The following is a 22,660-nucleotide window of genomic DNA, read 5'->3' on the forward strand; positions in this document are numbered from 1 at the left end:
TACAGTCTCATCCTTAATATCTTCCCGTATATCAGGTTTTAAAAACGGCTTTACGTAAAGACACACCCCTTATTTAATATATCTCTCCTGAACAGTGTATAACCTACTAGACTGACTGTCCAATCATGAGATTCGTCCCACCAAGTTTCATATGCAGTTGCCTATAATATCATGCTGTTTGCTTGCTGCAAGTATTTCTAGTTCACCCTTTTTACCTGTAAGGCTTCTAGCGATTATATGAACCTATTACCCCTAGCAGTATCACATGAATCGGTTTTCCAGTTTATCTCCGGATAGTTAAAATCTCCCAACACTATTACGTCTCCTAATCCCGAGCTTTTTCGATTTGCTTCAGTAACAATTCCTCATCAGACACCTTAATATCTGGTGGCTTGTAGCATATCCCTATTATTTGCTTTTTAGTCGTCCCCCCCCCCCCCCCCCCCCCCCCGCATACAATTTCTACCCATAAAGTCACTACAGTTTTTACAGTCCCATTGCGAATGTCATCCTTTATATCGGGGTTTAAAAAAGGCTTTACATAAAGACATATCTCTCCATGCAGTTTATTTATTCTGTCTCTTTTGAACAGTGTATAACCCTCCAGATTACGTGTCCAATCATGAATTTCGTCCTGTCTAGTTTCAGTAATACTTATAATATAATACTTTTTGTTTGCTGCAAGGACTTCTAGTTCCCCCGTTTTCCCTGTAAGGCTTCTAGCACATATATATATATATATATATATATATATATATATATATATATATATATATATATTGTGACAAGAACACTGGGATAGTGTTTGAGGGCAGGGATGTTTGTCCCAGGTTCTTGTCTTACATGTATTAGAAAAATGAAAACTTCTAGGAATATGTTTGGTTTTGTTAGAACCTTTTCAGTTTGTTGGAAAAGCTGGGTAAGGGCCCTGAAAGAGAGATGGGGCAAGTTCCAGACATTGGGCCCAGTTCGGGTCTTTGGCCTCACAGAAGGCTAATCAGGCTTTCAGCTGTGTAAGAGTGTTATAAAGCTGCTGGCCTGATTAGGGTGTGCAGACTGCCTGGGAAGACTGCAGGATCTCTGTGAGAGAAACACGCTTCCTGATACAAGTGAGCTATACAGTGTACTGGAGAACTCTGTGTTTTTTTGTTTAGTGATAGTTAGGAACATCTTGTGTTTAGTTAGTGCCGGACAGGCAAGGTATTTTCTTTTGCTGTTTGTTTTATTTTCTGTATAATAAAACTGTCTGGGGCCAGTTGTACCGGAAACTAGAGATGTGCACCGGAAATTTTTCGGGTTTTGGTTTTGGGTTCGGTTCCGTGGCCGTGTTTTGGGTTCGAACGCGTTTTGGCAAAACCTCACCGAATTTTTTTTGTCGGATTCGGTTGTGTTTTGGATTCGGGTGTTTTTTTTCAAAAAACCCTAAAAAACAGCTTAAATCATAGAATTTGGGGGTCATTTTGATCCCAAAGTATTATTAACCTCAATAACCATAATTTCCACTCATTTTCAGTCTATTCTGAACACCTCACACCTCACAATATTATTTTTAGTCCTAAAATTTGCACCGAGGTCGCTGGATGACTAAGCTCAGCGACCCAAGTGGCCGACACAAACACCTGGCCCATCTAGGAGTGGCACTGCAGTGTCACGCAGGATGGCCCTTCCAAAAAACACTCCCCAAACAGCACATGACGCAAAGAAAACTGAAAGAAAAAAGAGGTGCAAGATGGAATTGTCCTTGAGCCCTCCCACCCACCCTTATGTTGTATAAACAGGACATGCACACTTTAACCAACCCATCATTTCAGTGACAGGGTCTGCCACACGACTGTGACTGAAATGACGGGTTGGTTTGGACCCCCACCAAAAAAGAAGCAATTAATCTCTCCTTGCACAAACTGGCTCTACAGAGGCAAGATGTCCACCTCATCATCATCCTCCGATTCATCACCGTGTACATCCCCCTCCTCACAGATTATCAATTCGTCCCCACTGGAATCCACCATCACAGCTCCCTGTGTACTTTGTGGAGGCAATTGCTGCTGGTGAATGTCTCCATGGAGGAATTGATTATAATTCATTTTAATGAACATCATCTTCTCCACATTTTCTGGAAGTAACCTCGTACGCCGATTGCTGACAAGGTGAGCGGCGGCACTAAACACTCTTTCGGAGTACACACTTGTGGGAGGGCAACTTAGGTAGAATAAAGCCAGTTTGTGCAAGGGCCTCCAAATTGCCTCTTTTTCCTGCCAGTATACGTACGGACTGTCTGACGTGCCTACTTGGATGCGGTCACTCATATAATCCTCCACCATTCTTTCAATGGAGAGAGAATCATATGCAGTGCCAGTAGACGACATGTCCGTAATCGTTGGCAGGTCCTTCAGTCCGGACCAGATGTCAGCATCAGCAGTCGCTCCAGACTGCCCTGCATCACCGCCAGCGGGTGGGCTCGGAATTCTGAGCCTTTTCCTCGCACCCCCAGTTGCGGGAGAATGTGAAGGAGGAGATGTTGACAGGTCGCGTTCCGCTTGACTTGACAATTTTCTCACCAGCAGTTCTTTGAACCCCTGCAGACTTGTGTCTGCCGGAAAGAGAGATCCAAGGTAGGTTTTAAATCTAGGACCGAGCACGGTGGCCAAAATGTAGTGCTCTGATTTCAACTGATTGACCACCCGTGAATCCTTGTTAAGCGAATGAAGGGCTCCATCCACAAGTCCCACATGCCTAGCAGAATCGCTCAGTGTTAGCTCCTCCTTCAATATCTCCAGCTTCTTCTGCAAAAGCCTGATGAGGGGAATGACCTGACTCAGGCTGGCAGTGTCTGAACTGACTTCACGTGTGGCAAGTTCAAAAGGTTGCAGAACCTTGCACAACGTTGAAATCATTCTCCACTGCGCTTGAGACAGGTGCATTCCACCTCCTATATCGTGGTCAGTTGTATAGGCTTGAATGGCCTTTTGCTGCTCCTCTGACCTCTGAAGCATATAGAGGGTTGAATTCCACCTCGTTACCACTTCTTGCTTCAGATGATGGCAGGGCAGGTTCAGGCGTTTTTGGTGTTGCTCCAGTCTTCTGTACGTGGTGCCTGTACGCCGAAAGTGTCCCGCAATTCTTCTGGCCACCGACAGCATCTCTTGTACGCCCCTGTCGTTTTTTAAATAATTCTGCACCACCAAATTCAAGGTATGTGCAAAACATGGGACGTGCTGGAATTTGCCCAGATTTAATGCACACACAATATTGCTGGTGTTGTCCGATGCCACAAATCCACAGGAGAGTCCAATTAGGGTAAGCCATTCTGCGATCTTCCTCAGTTGCCGTAAGAGGTTTTCAGCTGTGTGCGTATTCTGGAAAGCGGTGATACAAAGCGTAGCCTGCCTAGGAAAGAGTTGGCGTTTGCGAGATGCTGCTACTGGTGCCGCCGCTGCTGTTCTTGCGGCGGGAGTCAATACATCTACCCAGTGGGCTGTCACAGTCATATAGTCCTGAGTCTGCCCTGCTCCACTTGTCCACATGTCCGTGGTTAAGTGGACATTGGGTACAACTGCATTTTTTAGGACACTGGTGAGTCTTTTTCTGAGGTCTGTGTACATTTTCGGTATCGCCTGCCTAGAGAAATGGAACCTAGATGGTATTTGGTACCGGGGACACAGTACCTCAAACAAGTCTATAGTTGGCTCTGCAGTAATGATGGATACCGGAACCACGTTTCTCACCGCCCAGGATGCCAAGGCCTCAGTTATCCGCTTTGCAGCAGGATGACTGCTGTGATATTTCATCTTCCTCGCAAAGGACTGTTGGACAGTCAATTGCTTGGTGGAAGTAGTAAAAGTTGTCTTACGACTTCCCCTCTGGGATGACCATCGACTCCCAGCAGCAACAACAGCAGCGCCAGCAGCAGTAGGCGTTACACGCAAGGATGCATCGGAGGAATCCCAGGCAGGAGAGGACTCGTCAGACTTGCCAGTGACATGGCCTGCAGGACTATTGGCATTCCTGGGGAAGGAGGAAATTGACACTGAGGGAGTTGGTGGGGTGGTTTGCGTGAGCTTGGTTACAAGAGGAAGGGATTTACTGGTCAGTGGACTGCTTCCGCTGTCGCCCAAAGTTTTTGAACTTGTCACTGACTTATGATGAATGCGCTGCAGGTGACGTATAAGGGAGGATGTTCCGAGGTGGTTAACGTCCTTACCCCTACTTATTACAGCTTGACAAAGGCAACACACGGCTTGACACCTGTTGTCCGCATTTCTGTTGAAATACTTCCACACCGAAGAGCTGATTTTTTTGGTATTTTCACCAGGCATGTCAATGGCCATATTCCTCCCACGGACAACAGGTGTCTCCCCGGATGCCTGACTTAAACAAACCACCTCACCATCAGAATCCTCCTTGTCAATTTCCTCCCCAGCGCCAGCAACACCCATATCCTCCTCATCCTGGTGTACTTCAACACTGACATCTTCAATCTGACTATCAGGAACTGGACTGCGGGTGCTCCTTCCAGCACCTGCAGGGGGCGTGCAAATGGTGGAAGGCGCATGCTCTTCACGTCCAGTGTTGGGAAGGTCAGGCATCGCAACCGACACAATTGGACTCTCCTTGTGGATTTGTGATTTCGAAGAACGCACAGTTCTTTGCTGTGCTTTTGCCAGCTTAAGTCTTTTCATTTTTCTAGCGAGAGGTTGAGTGCTTCCATCCTCATGTGAAGCTGAACCACTAGCCATGAACATAGGCCAGGGCCTCAGCCGTTCCTTGCCACTCCGTGTGGTAAATGGCATATTGGCAAGTTTACGCTTCTCCTCCGACGATTTTATTTTAGATTTTTGCGTCCTTTTTTTACTGATATTTTGTGTCTTGGATTTTACATGCTCTGTACTATGACATTGGGCATCGGCCTTGGCAGACGACGTTGATGGAATTTCATCGTCTCGGCCATGACTAGTGGCAGCAGCTTCAGCACGAGGTGGAAGTGGATCTTGATCTTTCCCTATTTTTGGAACCTCAACATTTTTGTTCTCCATTTTTAATAGGCACAACTAAAAGGCACCTCAGGTAAACAATGGAAATGGATGGATACTAGTATACTTATGGATGACGAGTGACTGACGACACAGAGGTAGCTACAGCCGTGGACTACCGTACTGCGTCTGCTAGTATAGAGATGATAATGATATAAAAAATATATATATATATCACTACTGCAGGTATATATAATATAATGACGGACCTGCTGGACACTGTCAGCAGACTCCTAAACTACTAGTATGAAGAAGATAGAAAAAAAACCCACACCACAGGTAGGTATACAATTATGGACGAGCACTGACGACACAGAGGTAGCTACAGCCGTGGACTACCATACTGCGTCTGCTAATATAGAGATGATAGAGATGAACAAAAAAAATATAACACTACTGCAGGTAAATATTTATATAATATAATGAATGACGGACCTGCTGGACACTGTCAGCAGAATGCGTTTATAGAATAAAAAAAAAAAACACCACAGGAGTGTTTAACTTTTTCAGGCAGACAATATACTGGTGGTCACTGGTCAGTCACACTGGCAACAAAAGTGTGCACTGTACTCCTGCTATAACTGCACCCCAGTCTCCCCCACAATTCAGCTGTGTGAGCAGTGAGCACTCAGCACAGTCAGATATACATAGATGATATTATCATGCAGCACACTGAGGCTGAGCACAGATATGGTATGTGACTGTGTATCGTTTTTTTTCAGGCAGAGAACGGATTATATTAAATAATAAATAAAACTGGTGGTGGTTGAAGAAGATAGAAAAAAAAACCCCACCACAGGTAGGTATACAATTATGGACGAGCACTGACGACACAGAGGTAGCTACAGCCGTGGACTACCGTACTGCGTCTGCTAGTATAGAGATGATGATGATATAAAAAAAATATATATATATCACTACTGCAGGTATATATAATATAATGACGGACCTGCTGGACACTGTCAGCAGACTCCTAAACTACTAGTATGAAGAAGATAGAAAAATAAACCCCACCACAGGTAGGTATACAATTATGGACGAGCACTGACGACACAGAGGTAGCTACAGCCGTGGACTACCGTACTGCGTCTGCTAGTATAGAGATGATGATGATATAAAAAAAATATATATATATCACTACTGCAGGTATATATAATATAATGACGGACCTGCTGGACACTGTCAGCAGACTCCTAAACTACTAGTATGAAGAAGATAGAAAAATAAACCCCACCACAGGTAGGTATACAATTATGGACGAGCACTGACGACACAGAGGTAGCCACAGCCGTGGACTACCGTACTGCGTCTGCTAATATAGAGATGATAAAGATGATAGAGATGAACAAAAAAAATATAACACTACTGCAGGTAAATATTTATATAATATAATGAATGACGGACCTGCTGGACACTGTCAGCAGAATGCGTTTATAGAATAAAATAAAAAAAACACCACAGGAGTGTTTAACTTTTTCAGGCAGACAATATACTGGTGGTCACTGGTCAGTCACACTGGCAGCAAAAGTGTGCACTGTACTCCTGCTATAACTGCACCCCAGTCTCCCCCACAATTCAGCTGTGTGAGCAGTGAGCACTCAGCACAATCAGATATACATAGATGATATTGTCATGCAGCACACTGAGGCTGAGCACAGATATGGTATGTGACTGTGTATCGTTTTTTTTCAGGCAGAGAACGGATTATATTAAATAATAAATAAAACTGGTGGTGGTCACTAGTAACTATCAGCAAAACTCTGCACTCTGAGTACTCCTAATGCTCCCCAAAATTACTAAGTTAGTAGTAAATCAACTCAAGTGTCTCTATCTATTCTAACGGAGAGGACGCCAGCCACGTCCTCTCCCTATCAATCTCAATGCACGTGTGAAAATGGCGGCGACGCGCGGCTCCTTATATAGAATCCGAGTCTCGCGATAGAATACGAGCCTCGCGAGAATCCGACAGCGGGATGATGACGTTCCGGCGCACTCGGGTTAACCGAGCAAGGCGGGAAGATCCGAGTCTGCCTCGGACCCGTGTAAAAAGGCTGAAGTTCGGGGGGGTTCGGATTCCGAGGAACCGAACCCGCTCATCTCTACCGGAAACTGGACTTGTGTGGTTCCTCAGCTGCTGCAGGCTGCCATTTATCCCAGGAAACGGCACCTTGTACCCTTACAGTGTTACAACTTGGTGGAGAATGCGAGCACTCCGTTCTGCACATAAGTGAAAGCAGCAGCTTTGTGAGGCCTGCAGAAAACGGTGGTTTATGCAGATACAGCCCAGTGTGAAGTTACTGAGACTCGCCCTGAGGATTTGATATATGTCCTGGGTGAAAGCAGCTACAAAGCGGCCTGAAAAGTCTGTCGACATGGAGGAACTGCTCAAAGCCTTGCTGCAAGCTACAGCGGCTCAGCAGGAGGCCAACAGACAGCAGCAGGTGGCAATGGAGGAAAATTGGAGACTACAGCAAGAGGCCTTAACAGAAGTGATGCAGAGCCTTGCAGCCCGGATTGGAGATATGGCCGTCAGTGCTCCGACCAGCTCTAGTTCTATACGGGCCAGTCACTTCCTGCAGAAAATGACAGAGGCTGATGATGTGGAGGCCTACTTGACCACGTTTGAAAGGACTGCCGAGCGTGAGAACTGGCCGAAAGCACAGTGGGCCAGTCTGCTGGCACCTTTTCTGTCAGGTGAGCCCCAAAAAGCGTACTCTGATTTAAGCCCTGCTAAGGCTCGGGACTATGATAAACTAAAGACTGAGATCCTGACCCGCCTGGGAGTCACGCTGTCAGTACGAGCACAACGGGTACACCGTTGGGTGTACGCCATGGAGAAGCCTCCTCGCTCCCAGATGCACGACCTTATTCAGCTAACAAAAAAATGGTTACAGCCAGAGACATTAACTGGTCCCCAGATGGTTGAAAGAGTCATCATGGACCGCTACTTGATATCTTTGGCCATGGTCCTGCGCAAGTGGGTGAGCCATGGGAACCCGGGTACTGCTGACCAATTAGTGGACATGGTAGAGAGGTATTTGGCAGCAGAGGAACTACTGATGACCACCCAGCAACCCATAGATCCTCGACAGTGCCCTTCAGTAAAGACTGGTAAGACTGTTCCGTGGCAAAACATTGCTGGGCGGTTAAGAGAATGCAATGCTGGAGAGACTGTAAATACTGGCCCTGGAGACAGGCCAATGGGGCTAGAACGGTCTATGCTGCCCAAACGGGTTGATAATCGTGTGATTAAATGTTTTAGATGTGGTATGCCAGGTCATGTTATTGCCAATTGCCCAGTCACGCATGAACCCATGCAATGTGATGCTGCCTTTGAATGTCGCAGAATGTCTTTCTTTGCTAGGTTAGCCTGTACTGTGGTACCTTCACCTGAGCTGGAAAAACAAATGTGTGATGTGTTCTTATAGGGTAACCAGGTAGAGGCCTTGCTAGATTCAGGAAGTTTAGTTACCCTCGTAAAAGCTGGGTTAGTGAACCCCTTAAAGGTCCAGCAAATACCTATTGGGGTAACTTGCATACATGGGGATACCCAACATTATGTCACTGCTGAAGTGATTATAGAAACTTGTTGTGGGTCAGCAATTGTTAAAGTAGGACTGGTCCCCACCTTGGTGCATGAGGCCATAATAGGGAGGGATTTTCCTCATTTTTGGAAACTGTGGGAATCACGGTTATCAACAGATGTGAGAAGTAAATAGCCAGTTGATAATACCAGTGATTTTATGGATGTACGTGTGTCTTCAGAACTTTCTGACCCTTTGCCTTTTGCTAGTTTGGCTGGTGAAGTGACAGATGGGGAGTCCAGTGAGGACCCTCTTGCTGGGAACAGAGACATAGTAGTTAGAACTGAAAGCGTGCCTGACCTGGAGGTAAAGAAGGATCTGTTTGCGTCTGAACAGTTAAAGGATCCTACCTTAATAAAGGCTAGAGAGAATGTTAAGGTTGTTAATGGGGAACCTGTGGTACCAAGTGACAGGGTTACGTATCCCCACATGGCCATCTGTAATGAGCTCTTGTACCACATTGTCAAAAGGGATGAGGATGTGGTGGAACAGCTGGTAGTTCCCCAGCCTTATCGGAGAACGGTACTAGATTTAGCTCATAGTCACGTTACCGCAGGACATTTAGGGGCAGAAAAAACCACTGAAAGAGTTTTACAAAGGTTCTTTTGGCCAAGGGTTTATAAAGAAGTGTCTGAATATTGTTCTTCCTGTCCTGAATGCCAGTATCATGCCCCTAGACCCCATTTCAGGAGCCCACTAGTTCCCATGCCTATTATAGAGGTCCCGTTTAACAGAATAGCCATGGATCTCGTGGGCCCTTGTTAAATTCTTCTCGGGGCCATCAGTATATCCTGGTAATTATGGACTATGCCACTCGATATCCTGAGGCTGTCCCTTTATGCACTATCACAACCAAGGCGATAGCTAGGGAGCTGGTGCAGGTTTTTAGTAGAGTGGGAACACCAAAAGAAATTTTGACTGACCAAGGTACTCCATTTATGTCAAGGATCATGAAAGAATTGTGCAAATTATTTAAGGTCACTCACCTCAGGACGTCCATCTACCATCCCCAAACTGACGGGTTGGTGGAAAGGTTTAATAAAACATTAAAAAGTATGTTAAAAATGGTTGTTGAGAGAGATGGGAAAAACTGGGATTGTTTGTTGCCCTACCTGTTAATGGCCATCAGAGAAGTTCCTCAGTCCTCTACGGGGTTTTCTCCGTTTGATTTGTTGTATGGTAGACACCCCAGAGGGCTGTTGGACATTGCCAAAGAGACGTGGGAAGGACAGCCCACTCCTTATAGAAGTGTTATTGAACATGTAACACAAATGCAGGATAGGATTGCAGCCGTGGTACCTGTTGTCAGAGAGCACATGGAACAGGCCCAAAGTGCTCAACAGAGGGTCTATAACCGGAGTGCCAAGATACGGGAATTTGCTCCTGGAGATAGAGTTCTTGTTTTGGTACCCACTGTGGAAAGCAAATTCCTGTCTAAATGGCAGGGTCCATTTGAGATTAGGGAAAAAGTGAATGAGGTTAATTACAAAGTATACCAGCCGGGAAAGAGAAAACCAGAACAAATCTACCATGTTAACTTAATCAAACCCTGGAAAGATAGGTTGTCTCTGTCAGCGGAGCCTTGCCCTTCGGTGTCTTCACCTCGGTTGCTTCCCGCAGTGAAGGTGTCAGAGACATTATCAGCTGATCAGAACAATCAGGTTAAAGAATTTCTCATCCAAAATAGGGAGATATTTTCAGAGCTGCCTGGCCGAACGACCATAATAAAACATGACATTGTCACAGAACCAGGGGTCAGGGTTCATTTAAAGCCATATAGGATTCCTGAAGCTCAGCGAGAAGCTGTTTCTAAAGAAGTTAAAACCATGTTAGAACTTGGAGTCATAGAGGAATCTAACAGTGAGTGGTCCAGTCCCATAGTGCTCATCCCGAAGCCCGACGGTAGCGTACGCTTCTGTAATGACTTTCGTAAGTTAAATGAGGTGTCCAAGTTTGACACATACCCCATGCCCCGTGTGGATGAGCTTATAGAAAGGCTGGGAACAGCCAGGTTTCTCACCACGTTGGACCTGACCAAAGGTTACTGGCAAATACCTTTATCTGATAGCGCAAAAGAAAAAACAGCCTTTTCGGTTCCGGAGGGGCTGTACCAGTATAAGATGTTACCCTTTGGGTTGCATGAAGCTCCAGCAACCTTTCAACGGGCGATGGATAAAATTTTGAGGCCCCATAGAAAATATGCAGCTGCCTATTTGGATGATGTGGTAATTCACAGTACAGACTGGGGGTCCCATTTGGTTAAAGTACAAGCAGTACTGGACTCAATCAGAGAGGCAGGGTTAACTGCTAACCCAAAGAAGTGCTGCCTCGCAATGGAGGAGGTCAAATACTTGGGCTTCACCATAGGCAGAGGTATGATTAGGCCCCAATTGAATAAAATTGATGCTATTCAAAACTGGCCTCGTCCAGTGAATAAAAAACAGGTAAGGGCTTTTTTGGGAATAACTGGGTACTACAGACGGTTTATTCCCAATTTTGCGACCACAGCGGTGCCGTTGTCAGACCTTACCAAAGGGAAGCAGTCAAATATGGTGAAATGGAACCCTGATGCAGAAAAAGCGTTCCAAGCGTTAAAAGTGGCTTTGTGTTCACAACCGGTGTTGATAACACCAGATTTTTCAAAAGAATTTGTGGTACAGACAGATGCCTCAGAGGTAGGGATAGGCGCTGTGCTGTCCCAAACCAGAGATGGGGATGAACACCCTATCATTTATTTGAGTAGGAAACTCAATGAGCATGAAAAAAGGTATGCCATTGTGGAAAAGGAGGCTTTGGCCATTAAGTGGGCCCTAGATACCTTGATATTACCTCTTGGGTAGACAATTCAGACTAGTGACGGATCATGCCCCTTTAAAATGGATGTATGTAAATAGAGGCAAGAATGCTTGTGTAACTAGATGGTTTCTAGCGTTGCAGGATTTTAAGTTTACTGTCGAACATAGACCGGGTACACAGTTGGCCAACGCAGATGCATTGTCCCGCATCTTCTGTTTTGGGGCTACAAGTGTTCCGGCCCCTAGGTCGAAACAGGGGAGGGGGATATGTGACAAGAACACTGGGATAGTGTTTGGGGGCAGGTATGTTTGTCCCAGGTTCTTGTCTTACATGTATTAGAAAAATGAAAACTGCTAGGAATATGTTTGGTTTTGTTAGAACCTTTTCAGTTTGTTGGAAAAGCTGGGTAAGGGCCCTGAAAGAGAGATGGGGCAAGTTCCAGACATTGGGCCCAGTTCGGGTCTTTGGCCTCACAGAAGGCTAATCAGGCTTTCAGCTGTGTAAGAGTGTTATAGAGCTGCTGGCCTGATTAGGGTGTGCAGACTGCCTGGGAAGACTGCAGGATCTCTGTGAGAGAAACATGCTTCCTGATACAAGTGAGCTATACAGTGTACTGGAGAACTCTGTGTTTTTTTGTTTAGTGATAGTTAGGAACATCTTGTGTTTAGTTAGTGCCGGACAGGCAAGGTATTTTCTTTTGCTGTTTGTTTTATTTTCTGTATAATAAAACTGGCTGGGGCCAGTTGTACCGGAAACTGGACTTGAGTGGTTCCTTAGCTGCTGCCATTTATCCCAGGCACCTTGTACCCTTACAGTGTTACAACTTATATATATATATATATATATATATATATATAAAAACGTGACACAAATGAGGCGGCACTCAGAGACTGATGAAAAAGTGATCTTTGTATTAGCAAAAGGTTAACGTTTCGGGGACGTGCTCCCCTTCCTCAGAACAACTTGAATAATGTGACAGATAAAACTTAAATACACACTACTTACCCCCAGAACCTCCCACCACCGGCGTCCTCCCTCGGCACGTTGCCCGCAGCTCCGATCTGTCACTTCCGGCTTCCGGCGGTGGAGCGGTGATGACGTAACGGGACCCCGGACGATAGTCATGGCAACCCCTAGCCTGGCCGGCGCTCAGCTCCCGCGATCTCACCAGCTGCCAAACAGCCGGGCGGATGTGACGTCCCGGGACCCGGCTCTGTTGTCAAGGAGACGCTGAAAGTAAACCAACAAAAACATGTAATAAATGAAGACAATACTTCGTGTAGTACAGTGCACATAAATAGCATTATAAAATATGCACAGCATTGAAAACATTATTTGCATAGATAAACATATTGAATTTGATTAAAAAACTTAGCAATGTGTGAAACATGAAAAATCTTTTTTTAAAACATGGTGACCATACACACTATGCCCTATTTCACCTCCATGTGTTAAATACAGTATACATGAACAGTGCACTAAACCTAACCCCCATAGAGTGTACACTACGTCATAATAATGTTTCAAGAAAATCAGTAGTCTAAAAATTTTTTTTACATTTTTTAAAAAGTTTCCCACTGCAATGCTATCTGAGACCTCTTTCAGAAGCCCGGGCACGAACATTCCCTATATCATCATACTGCGTGTGGGGATTCCGCTTCAATACTGTATCCCCACTCGTATGTTAATGGATCATGTGCTTCAACGCTGTCACCCATTCATAAAAAATGAACAAGGCCCAGCGTGTCATTCAGTCCTTTAGGACGAAGCGTCTGTAGTTTAAAAATCCACTTGGATTCAAGTTGCAACAATTTTCTCCCCCTGTCACCTCCTCTAATAGACTCAGGGACATGGTCAATGACCCTGTGTCTAAGCATTGCCATATTGTGCTTTTGTTCTAAAAAATATCTGGCTACCGGTTGTTCTGCCACCCCTGTATTCAAGGCATTACGTATTGCCTGTCTGTGTTGTGCCATCCGAGTTTTGAATTGGCATTCGGTCTTGCCAATATAGTAGGTACCACACGGGCACATGATGACATACACCACGAACTTGGTACTACATGTCAAAGGCCACTTGATGGGAAACTTTTTCCCTGAATAGGGGTGCGTGATGGAATCCCCAGGTGACATGAAAGTGCACGTAGTGCATCCAAGACCTTTATAGCACCCATTTTTTCTGGTAAGGAAATGTGTGGGTGCTGTTTAAATGTATTTAAGTTTTATCTGTCACATTATTCAAGTTGTTCTGAGGAAGGGGAGCACGTCCCCGAAACGTTAACCTTTTGCTAATACAAAGATCACTTTTTCATCAGTCTCTGAGTGCCGCCTCATTTGTGTCACGTTTATATTCTGGGGCAGCCCCCTGGGGGAAGGCACCGGAGCAAGGTATGTGCGGCTAGTACAGGAGTGCCGGAGTTTGCAACAAGGATATTACAAGCCTCAGCGTGTCGTGCAGACACAGGGGTTTCCTCCCAGGCACCCATCAGCATTTTCTCCTCATTACCTCAGGAGTTTCCTGATCACCAGCACTTTGTTGGAGCACTAGCACTTTTTTATTGCACATATTGCACTCTCACTTTAGTGTGTGTTTGCACTTTAAAAATGGCCACCATGGCCTCTGACGGAGGTGAGCAGACGTCATTCATGTTGCAATGTGACACAATAAACACTTTCAGTTTTTCTGACTTGGAGGCTGAATCTATATTACATAAAGAACCAGCATTCACGGAAAAGATCTGTGCTAATTCAGAAGATATGTACAGAGAACTATTTAAAATGAAAAAACGTGAACTTGACTATTTATACCACAGCCGCACTCTGTCAGATTATTACAGGGCAAAACAATTGCCAAGAGGGTTCAGGGTCCACAATACCCCTACCATCGGGAGATAAAATGACAGTTTTTGTAAAAAGTGGATTTCAGTATTGAACAAATGTTCTATGGACCTGATCCTTCTTGTCATTGAGGAATCCACTAGAGAGTATAATGCGATCAAAGAAAAAATCTCTGATTTTGAGAAAGAAAACCTGAAGACCCTTGCTGCTGATCAAGCCGATGCGTGGCTGCTGAAATTATCCACTCAGGTGGAACAATATAAAGTGGAATGGTTAAAATTCAAACGGGATAAGTTAATTAAAGTGCAGATGGACTATGCACAACATAGAGTTTACACTTGGTTGAGTGGTTCCAACTCAACCGATACACAGGGTAAGACACCGAGATTCGCCAGACGTAAACCACGTGTCAACTTTCACAGCACTTCGGCTAGTGAATCTGATGATCAAAGCACTACCAGCACTTCCACTCTACGTACCATCCCTTTAGGGATCAAGACCCGGGCAGGAGTCACGGGCAAAAGCGCAAGTACACACGAAGAGGGGGACAAAACCAAAGGCAAAGGGGGAAAGAAACCCCCAAAGGGGAAGAAACAATGATCTTTAATTTGTCATCCACCCCCCTCACACCGATTGAGGTAAAGGTTTTAAGCAAAGGACTTTCCTATGTTCCCACTAACCAACTTGATCCTTTTAAATGGAAGGTGGACACGTTTAAATTGAATCGTAAGCTCAAGATACAGGAATTTTTTGGTAAAACACCATCCAAGAGTGCTAAAGAGACTTTACCCCCCCGCATACAAAAACTTGGTCCTAGTTCCAAGTTTGACCCCATTTCACACAATGCCTCATTGAAAACCTTCCACCGGTTGCTAGAAGTAGAAGGTAACAAGGCAGATACCCATACTTTTCATCCCAATCTATCAAAGGAAGAATATCAGGCATTAAGGGGGTTGGGGAGTAGAAGAGATACAGTGATCCGCGGCGCGGACAAGGGTGGGGCCATTGTGGTGCAGGATCTGCAGGTTTACAAAGAAGAATGCATGAGGCAATTGAGGGACTCAGAGACTTACTGTTCACTTGAAAAGGACCCTACAGAGGTCTATAAACAAGAACTGATCCAGTTGCTTGGAACAGCGAGGGATAAGGGTATCATTGGAAATACGATCTATGAAAAATTACTGACTGAGCATCCCATCACCCCCATTTTGTACACCATCCCCAAGGTGCACAAGGACGCTCAGAGACCCCCGGGCAGGCCCATTGTGTCTGCCCGCGGGTCCCTGTGTGAACCCTTGGCTATTTATTTGGACACTTATCTGCAACCGTGTGTTCAGCAGACCTTTACGCATTTGAAAAGAACATGTTGCTAAAAAGATTTCTTGATTTGGATGTAGTCCCTGAGGGTACGGTTCTGGCCACGATGGATGTGGCCAGTTTATACACCTGTATTCCTCATGATGCAGGGCTACAGGCTGTCAAAAGGCTATTGGTTGGGAATACTACATATGCTGGGCCTGATGTTGAGTTTTTTCTGGATTTACTTGAATTTACGTTATCACATAATTATTTTATGTTTGACGGTAGATTTTATAGACAACTGACTGGTTGTGCGATGGGGTCCTCAGTGGCCCCGTCTTTCGCCAACACATTTATGTGGGATGTGGAACGTAGTTTATTTTTTGAAAAACCAGAAATTGCTGGCCAGCTATTCTTGTACTATAGGTATATTGACGACCTGCTGGTCATGTGGAAGGGTACAGAGGAACAATTAGAGGATATTATCTTGACTCATAATAGATCATCTAGTCCGATTAAATTAACCATGACTATGAATAGAGAAGAAATTTGTTTCCTTGATATCCACATTAGAATCCAGTCAGGCAAGATTATTACCAAGTTGTATTCCAAACCTACTGACCGTAATACTCTCTTATGGCATGACAGTTTTCATCCTGTTCCTACTAGAAAAGGTCTACCCTACTCCCAGTTTTTAAGGGTGTGTAGGGTTAACAGTGAGAGTACTGAAAGAGACAAGCAGCTAGATGACATGGAAGAAAAATTCAAACAAAGATGGTATCCTAGTAAGCTTTTAGCTACTGCTAGAAGGAAGGCCCTTCTTAAAGATAGACACGATCTGCTTAATCCCTGGGTAGGACAGAAGGCAAATAATATAAGAAAGAGAAAAAGATTTCCAGCGCTTCACTTTATATATATCTAATAAAAAAGATTTTTTATATAGACAGATTTTTTATATAAATAAATTCTGTTTATTGTTGACATAAATTATAAGCACTGTGACAAATAAAATAAAAAAATAATAAAATAAAATAAAATGAAAATGGTACAAGTATTTGGACCAATAAAATTGATGTTATAAATTGTTTTCCTACTTGTGATCACAAGAATGCATTTGCTTGCAATAATTTAAACACTCATATGGACAATACACATGGACATACATATACAAACATAAAGACAAACATATCTGTGGTGACTATTTATATTCCAGGGGGAGTTGATACACTTTGTAGCGGTTTACTCTACTCCCCTGTGTTTTCTTTGATTTCCTCTTTAAAAATGTCACTTTGTGTCAGTTCGGTTAGGTAACCTGCAATATTGCAGTCTATTGCTGTGCGGGTTTAGATGCTGTGTCCCGCATTAGTTACATAAAAGTTCAAAGTTGCTGCTCCGAAAAATGTATTGATTTTTGTCTGCCGGCAGACTTGGACGTTTGCTTACCGCGTCGTCCTCCTCCTTGGTCCTGGGCTCCCCGTTTACGGTGTCCGGCGTTCGGTGAGGACTAGCGGGCTCAGCGGCGGTCCGTGTGCGTTATATTCATAAAGAGTATTATACCATAATTTTTTCGGTCATATAACGCACAATTCACTTAAATAGATATCTGAATAATAAAAGCCACACCGACAATATTTTTATGTTATATGTAAACTCAAATGTTGTCATGTCTTATGTAATTCATTGTGGTAACTAGTAGAAGTGACATTTTTAAAGAGGAAATCAAAGAAAACACAGGGGAGTAGAGTAAACCGCTACAAAGTGTATCAACTCCCCCTGGAATATAAATAGTCACCACAGATATGTTTGTCTTTATGTTTGTATATGTATGTCCATGTGTATTGTCCATATGAGTGTTTAAATTATTGCAAGCAAATGCATTCTTGTGATCACAAGTAGGAAAACAATTTATAACATCAATTTTATTGGTCCAAATACTTGTACCATTTTCATTTTATTTTATTTTATTATTTTTTTATTTTATTTGTCACAGTGCTTATAATTTATGTCAACAATAAACAGAATTTATTTATATAAAAAATCTGTCTATATAAAAAATCTTTTTTATTAGATATATATAAAGTGAAGCGCTGGAAATCTTTTTCTCTTTCTTATATTGCATATACCGTTTTGGGGAAGGAGTACCCCTAACAATCCCATATTTCCAATAGCAGCTACTTTGTATCTAATACTTTTAAAGAGCTGAGCGCAGCTTGCCACCACCTATACCTTGCTTACCAGAAGGCAAATAATGCCATCACATGGGTCAACGAGTTTAATTCTGCTAGTACCAGGACAACCAGTGTAGCCAAAAAATTGTGGCCCATTGTGTCGTCTGACACAGATCTTCCCAACTTGTACAAAAAAAGAATGATGCCCAGTTACACAAGGGGGCGCAACATACGGGATTTTGTTGTTAGAACTGACATCACAAATTTTAAAGCAGCACCCACACATTTCCTTACCAGAAAAAAATGGGTGCTATAAATGTCTTGGATGCACTACGTGCACTTTCATGTCACCTGGGGATTCCATCACGCACCCCTATTCAGGGAAAAAGTTTCCCATCAAGTGGCCTTTGACATGTAGTACCAAGTTCGTGGTGTATGTCATCATGTGCCCGTGTGGTACCTACTATATTGGCAAGACCGAATGCCAATTCAAAACTCGGATGGCACAACACAGACAGGCAATACGTAATGCCTTGAATACAGGGGTGGCAGAACAACCGGTAGCCAGACATTTTTTAGAACAAAAGCACAATATGGCAATGCTTAGACACAGGGTCATTGACCATGTCCCTGAGTCTATTAGAGGAGGTGACGGGGAGAAAATTGTTGCAACTTGAATCCAAGTGGATTTTTAAACTACAGACGCTTCGTCCTAAAGGACTGAATGACACGCTGGGCCTTGTTCATTTTTTATGAATGGGTGACAGCGTTGAAGCACATGATCCATTAACATACGAGTGGGGATACAGTATTGAAGCGGAATCCCCACACGCAGTATGATGATATAGGGAATGTTCGTGCCCGGGCTTCTGAAAGAGGTCTCAGATAGCATTGCAGTAGGAAACTTTTTAAAAAATGTAAAAAAAATTTTTTAGACTACTGATTTTCTTGAAACATTATTAAGACGTAGTGTACCCTCTATGGAGGTTAGGTTTAGTGCACTGTTCATGTATACTGTATTTAACACATGGAGGTGAAATAGGGCATAGTGTGTATGGTCACCATGTTTTAAAAAAAGATTTTTCATGTTTCACACATTGCTAAGTTTTTTAATCAAATTCAATATGTTTATCTATGCAAATAGTGTTTCTCTATCGTCCTAGTGGATGCTGGGGTTCCTGAAAGGACCATGGGGAATAGCGGCTCCGCAGGAGACAGGGCACAAAAAGTAAAGCTTTTCCGATCAGGTGGTGTGCACTGGCTCCTCCCCCTATGACCCTCCTCCAGACTCCAGTTAGATTTTTGTGCCCGGCCGAGAAGGGTGCAATCTAGGTGGCTCTCCTAAAGAGCTGCTTAGAGAAAGTTTAGCTAGGTTTTTTATGTTACAGTGATTCCTGCTGGCAACAGGATCACTGCAGCGAGGGACTGAGGGGAGAAGGAGTCAACTCACCTGCGTGCAGGATGGATTGGCTTCTTGGCTACTGGACATCAAGCTCCAGAGGGACGATCACAGGTACAGCCTGGATGGTCACCGGAGCCGCGCCGCCGGCCCCCTTGCAGATGCTGAAGACAGAAGAGGTCCAGAATCGGCGGCTGAAGACTCCTGCAGTCTTCTAAAGGTAGCGCACAGCACTGCAGCTGTGCGCCATTTTCCTCTCAGCACACTTCACACGGCAGTCACTGAGGGTGCAGGGCGCTGGGAGGGGGGCGCCCTGGGAGGCAAAATAGTACCTATAAAGGCTAAAAATACCTCACATATAGCCCTAGAGGCTATATGGAGATATTTAACCCCTGCCTGATTTCTCAAAATAGCGGGAGACGAGCCCGCCGGAAAAGGGGCGGGGCCTATCTCCTCAGCACACGGCGCCATTTCCTCTCACAGCTCCGCTGGTAAGGACGGCTCCCAGGTCTCTCCCCTGCACTGCACTACAGAAACAGGGTAAAACAGAGAGGGGGGGCAAATTTATGGCGATATTTTTATATAACAAAGCAGCTATAGGGGAGCACTTATTATAAGGCTATCCCTGATATATATATAGCGCTTTTGGTGTGTGCTGGCAAACTCTCCCTCTGTCTCCCCAAAGGGCTAGTGGGTCCTGTCTTCATTAGGAGCATTCCCTGTGTGTCTGCTGTGTGTCGGTACGTGTGTGTCGACATGTATGAGGACGATATTGGTGTGGAGGCGGAGCAATTGCCAAATATGGGGATGTCACCTCCTAGGGGGTCGACACCAGAATGGATGCCTTTATTTATGGAACTACGGGATAGTGTCAACACGCTAAAGCAGTCGTTTGACGACATGAGACGGCCGGACAATCAATTAGTGCCTGTCCAGGCGACTCAAACACCGTCAGGGGCTATGAAACGCCCTTTGCCTCAGTCGGTCGACACAGACCCAGACACAGGCGATGACTCCAGTGGTGACGGTGACGAATCAACCGTATTTTCCAGTAGGGCCACACGTTATATGATTTTGGCAATGAAGGAGGCGTTACATTTAGCTGATACTACAGGTACCACTAAACAGGGTATTATGTGGGGTATGAAAAAACTACCTATAGTTTTTCCTGAATCAGAAGAACTAAATGACGTGTGTAATGAAGCGTGGGTTGCCCCTGATAAAAAGCTGATAATTTCAAAGAAATTATTGGCATTATACCCTTTCCCGCCAGAGGTTAGGGAGCGCTGGGAAACACCTCCTAGGGTGGACAAGGCGCTAACACGCTTATCTAAACAAGTGGCGTTACCCTCTCCTGAGACGGCCGCACTTAAAGATCCATCAGATAGGAGGATGGAAAATATCCAAAAAAGTATATACACACATGCAGGTGTTATACTACGACCAGCTGTAGCAACTGCCTGGATGGGCAGTGCGGGGGTAGTTTGGTCAGAATCCCTGATTGAAAATATTGATACCCTGGACAGGGACAATATTTTACTGTCGTTAGAACAAATAAAGGATGCATTTCTTTATATGCGTGATGCACAGAGGGATATATGCACACTGGCATCACGGGTAAGTGCTATGTCCATTTCGGCCAGAAGAGCTTTATGGACGCGACAGTGGACAGGCGATGCGGATTCAAAACGGCATATGGAAGTTTTGCCGTATAAGGGGGAGGAGTTATTTGGAGTCGGTCTATCAGATTTGGTGGCCACGGCTACAGCCGGGAAATCCACCTTTCTACCTCAAGTCACTCCCCAACAGAAAAAGGCACCGACTTTTCAACCGCAGCCCTTTCGTTCCTTTAATAATAAGAGAGCAAAGGGCTATTCATATTTGCCACGAGGCAAAGGTCGAGGGAAGAGACAGCAACACGCAGCTCCTTCCCAGGATCAGAAGCCCTCCCCGGCTTCTACAAAAGCCTCAGCATGACGCTGGGGCTTCTCAAGCGGACTCGGGGACGGTGGGCGGTCGTCTCAAAAATTACAGCGCGCAGTGGGCTCACTCGCAAGTAGATCCCTGGATCCTGCAGATAATATCTCAGGGATACAAGTTGGAATTAGAGACAGATCCACCTCGCCGTTTCCTGAGGTCTGCTTTACCAACGTCCCCCTCCGAAAGGGAGACGGTGTTGGAAGCCATTCACAAGCTGTACTCTCAGCAGGTGATAGTCAAGGTACCTCTTCTGCAACAAGGGAAGGGGTATTATTCCACTCTTTTTGTGGTACCGAAGCCGGATGGCTCGGTAAGGCCTATTCTAAATCTGAAGTCCTTGAACCTGTACATAAAGAAGTTCAAGTTCAAAATGGAGTCACTCAGAGCAGTGATAGCGAACCTGGAAGAGGGGGACTTTATGGTATCCTTGGACATCAAGGATGCGTATCTCCACGTTCCAATTTACCCCTCACACCAGGGGTACCTCAGGTTCGTTGTACAAAACTGTCACTATCAGTTTCAGACGCTGCCGTTCGGATTGTCCACGGCACCTCGGATCTTTACAAAGGTAATGGCCGAGATGATGATTCTTCTTCGAAGAAAAGGCGTATTAATTATCCCATACTTGGACGATCTCCTAATAAGGGCGAGGTCCAGAGAACAGCTAGAGATGGGATTAGCACTGTCTCAAGAAGTGCTAAAACAGCACGGGTGGATTCTGAATATTCCAAAATCCCAGTTAATGCCGACAACTCGTCTGCTGTTCCTAGGGATGATTCTGGACACGGTTCAGAAAAAGGTTTTTCTCCCGGAGGAAAAAGCCAAGGAGTTATCCGAGCTTGTCAGGAACCTCCTAAAACCAGGAAAGGTGTCTGTACATCAATGCACAAGAGTCCTGGGAAAAATGGTGGCTTCTTACGAAGCGATTCCATTCGGCAGATTCCACGCAAGAATTTTCCAAAGGGATCTGTTGGACAAATGGTCAGGGTCGCATCTTCAGATGCACCTACGGATAACCCTGTCTCCAAGGACAAGGGTGTCTCTTCTGTGGTGGTTGCAGAGTGCTCATCTATTGGAGGGCCGCAGATTCGGAATACAGGATTGGATCCTGGTGACCACGGACGCCAGCCTGAGAGGCTGGGGAGCAGTCACACAAGGAAGAAACTTCCAGGGAGTATGGACGAGCCTGGAAACGTCTCTTCACATAAACATTCTGGAACTAAGAGCAATATACAATGCTCTAAACCAGGCAGAACCTCTGCTTCAGGGAAAACCGGTATTGATCCAGTCGGACAACATCACGGCAGTCGCCCATGTGAACAGACAGGGCGGCACAAGAAGCAGGAGGGCAATGGCAGAAGCTGCAAGGATTCTTCGCTGGGCAGAGAATCATGTGATAGCACTGTCAGCAGTGTTCATCCCGGGAGTGGACAACTGGGAAGCAGACTTCCTCAGCAGACACGATCTTCACCCGGGAGAGTGGGGACTTCATCCAGAAGTCTTCCACATGCTGGTAACCCGTTGGGAAAGACCAATGGTGGACATGATGGCGTCTCGCCTCAACAAA

The sequence above is a fragment of the Pseudophryne corroboree genome, chromosome 11 (genome assembly GCF_028390025.1).
Source record: "Pseudophryne corroboree isolate aPseCor3 chromosome 11, aPseCor3.hap2, whole genome shotgun sequence".
NCBI lineage: Eukaryota > Metazoa > Chordata > Amphibia > Anura > Myobatrachidae > Pseudophryne > Pseudophryne corroboree.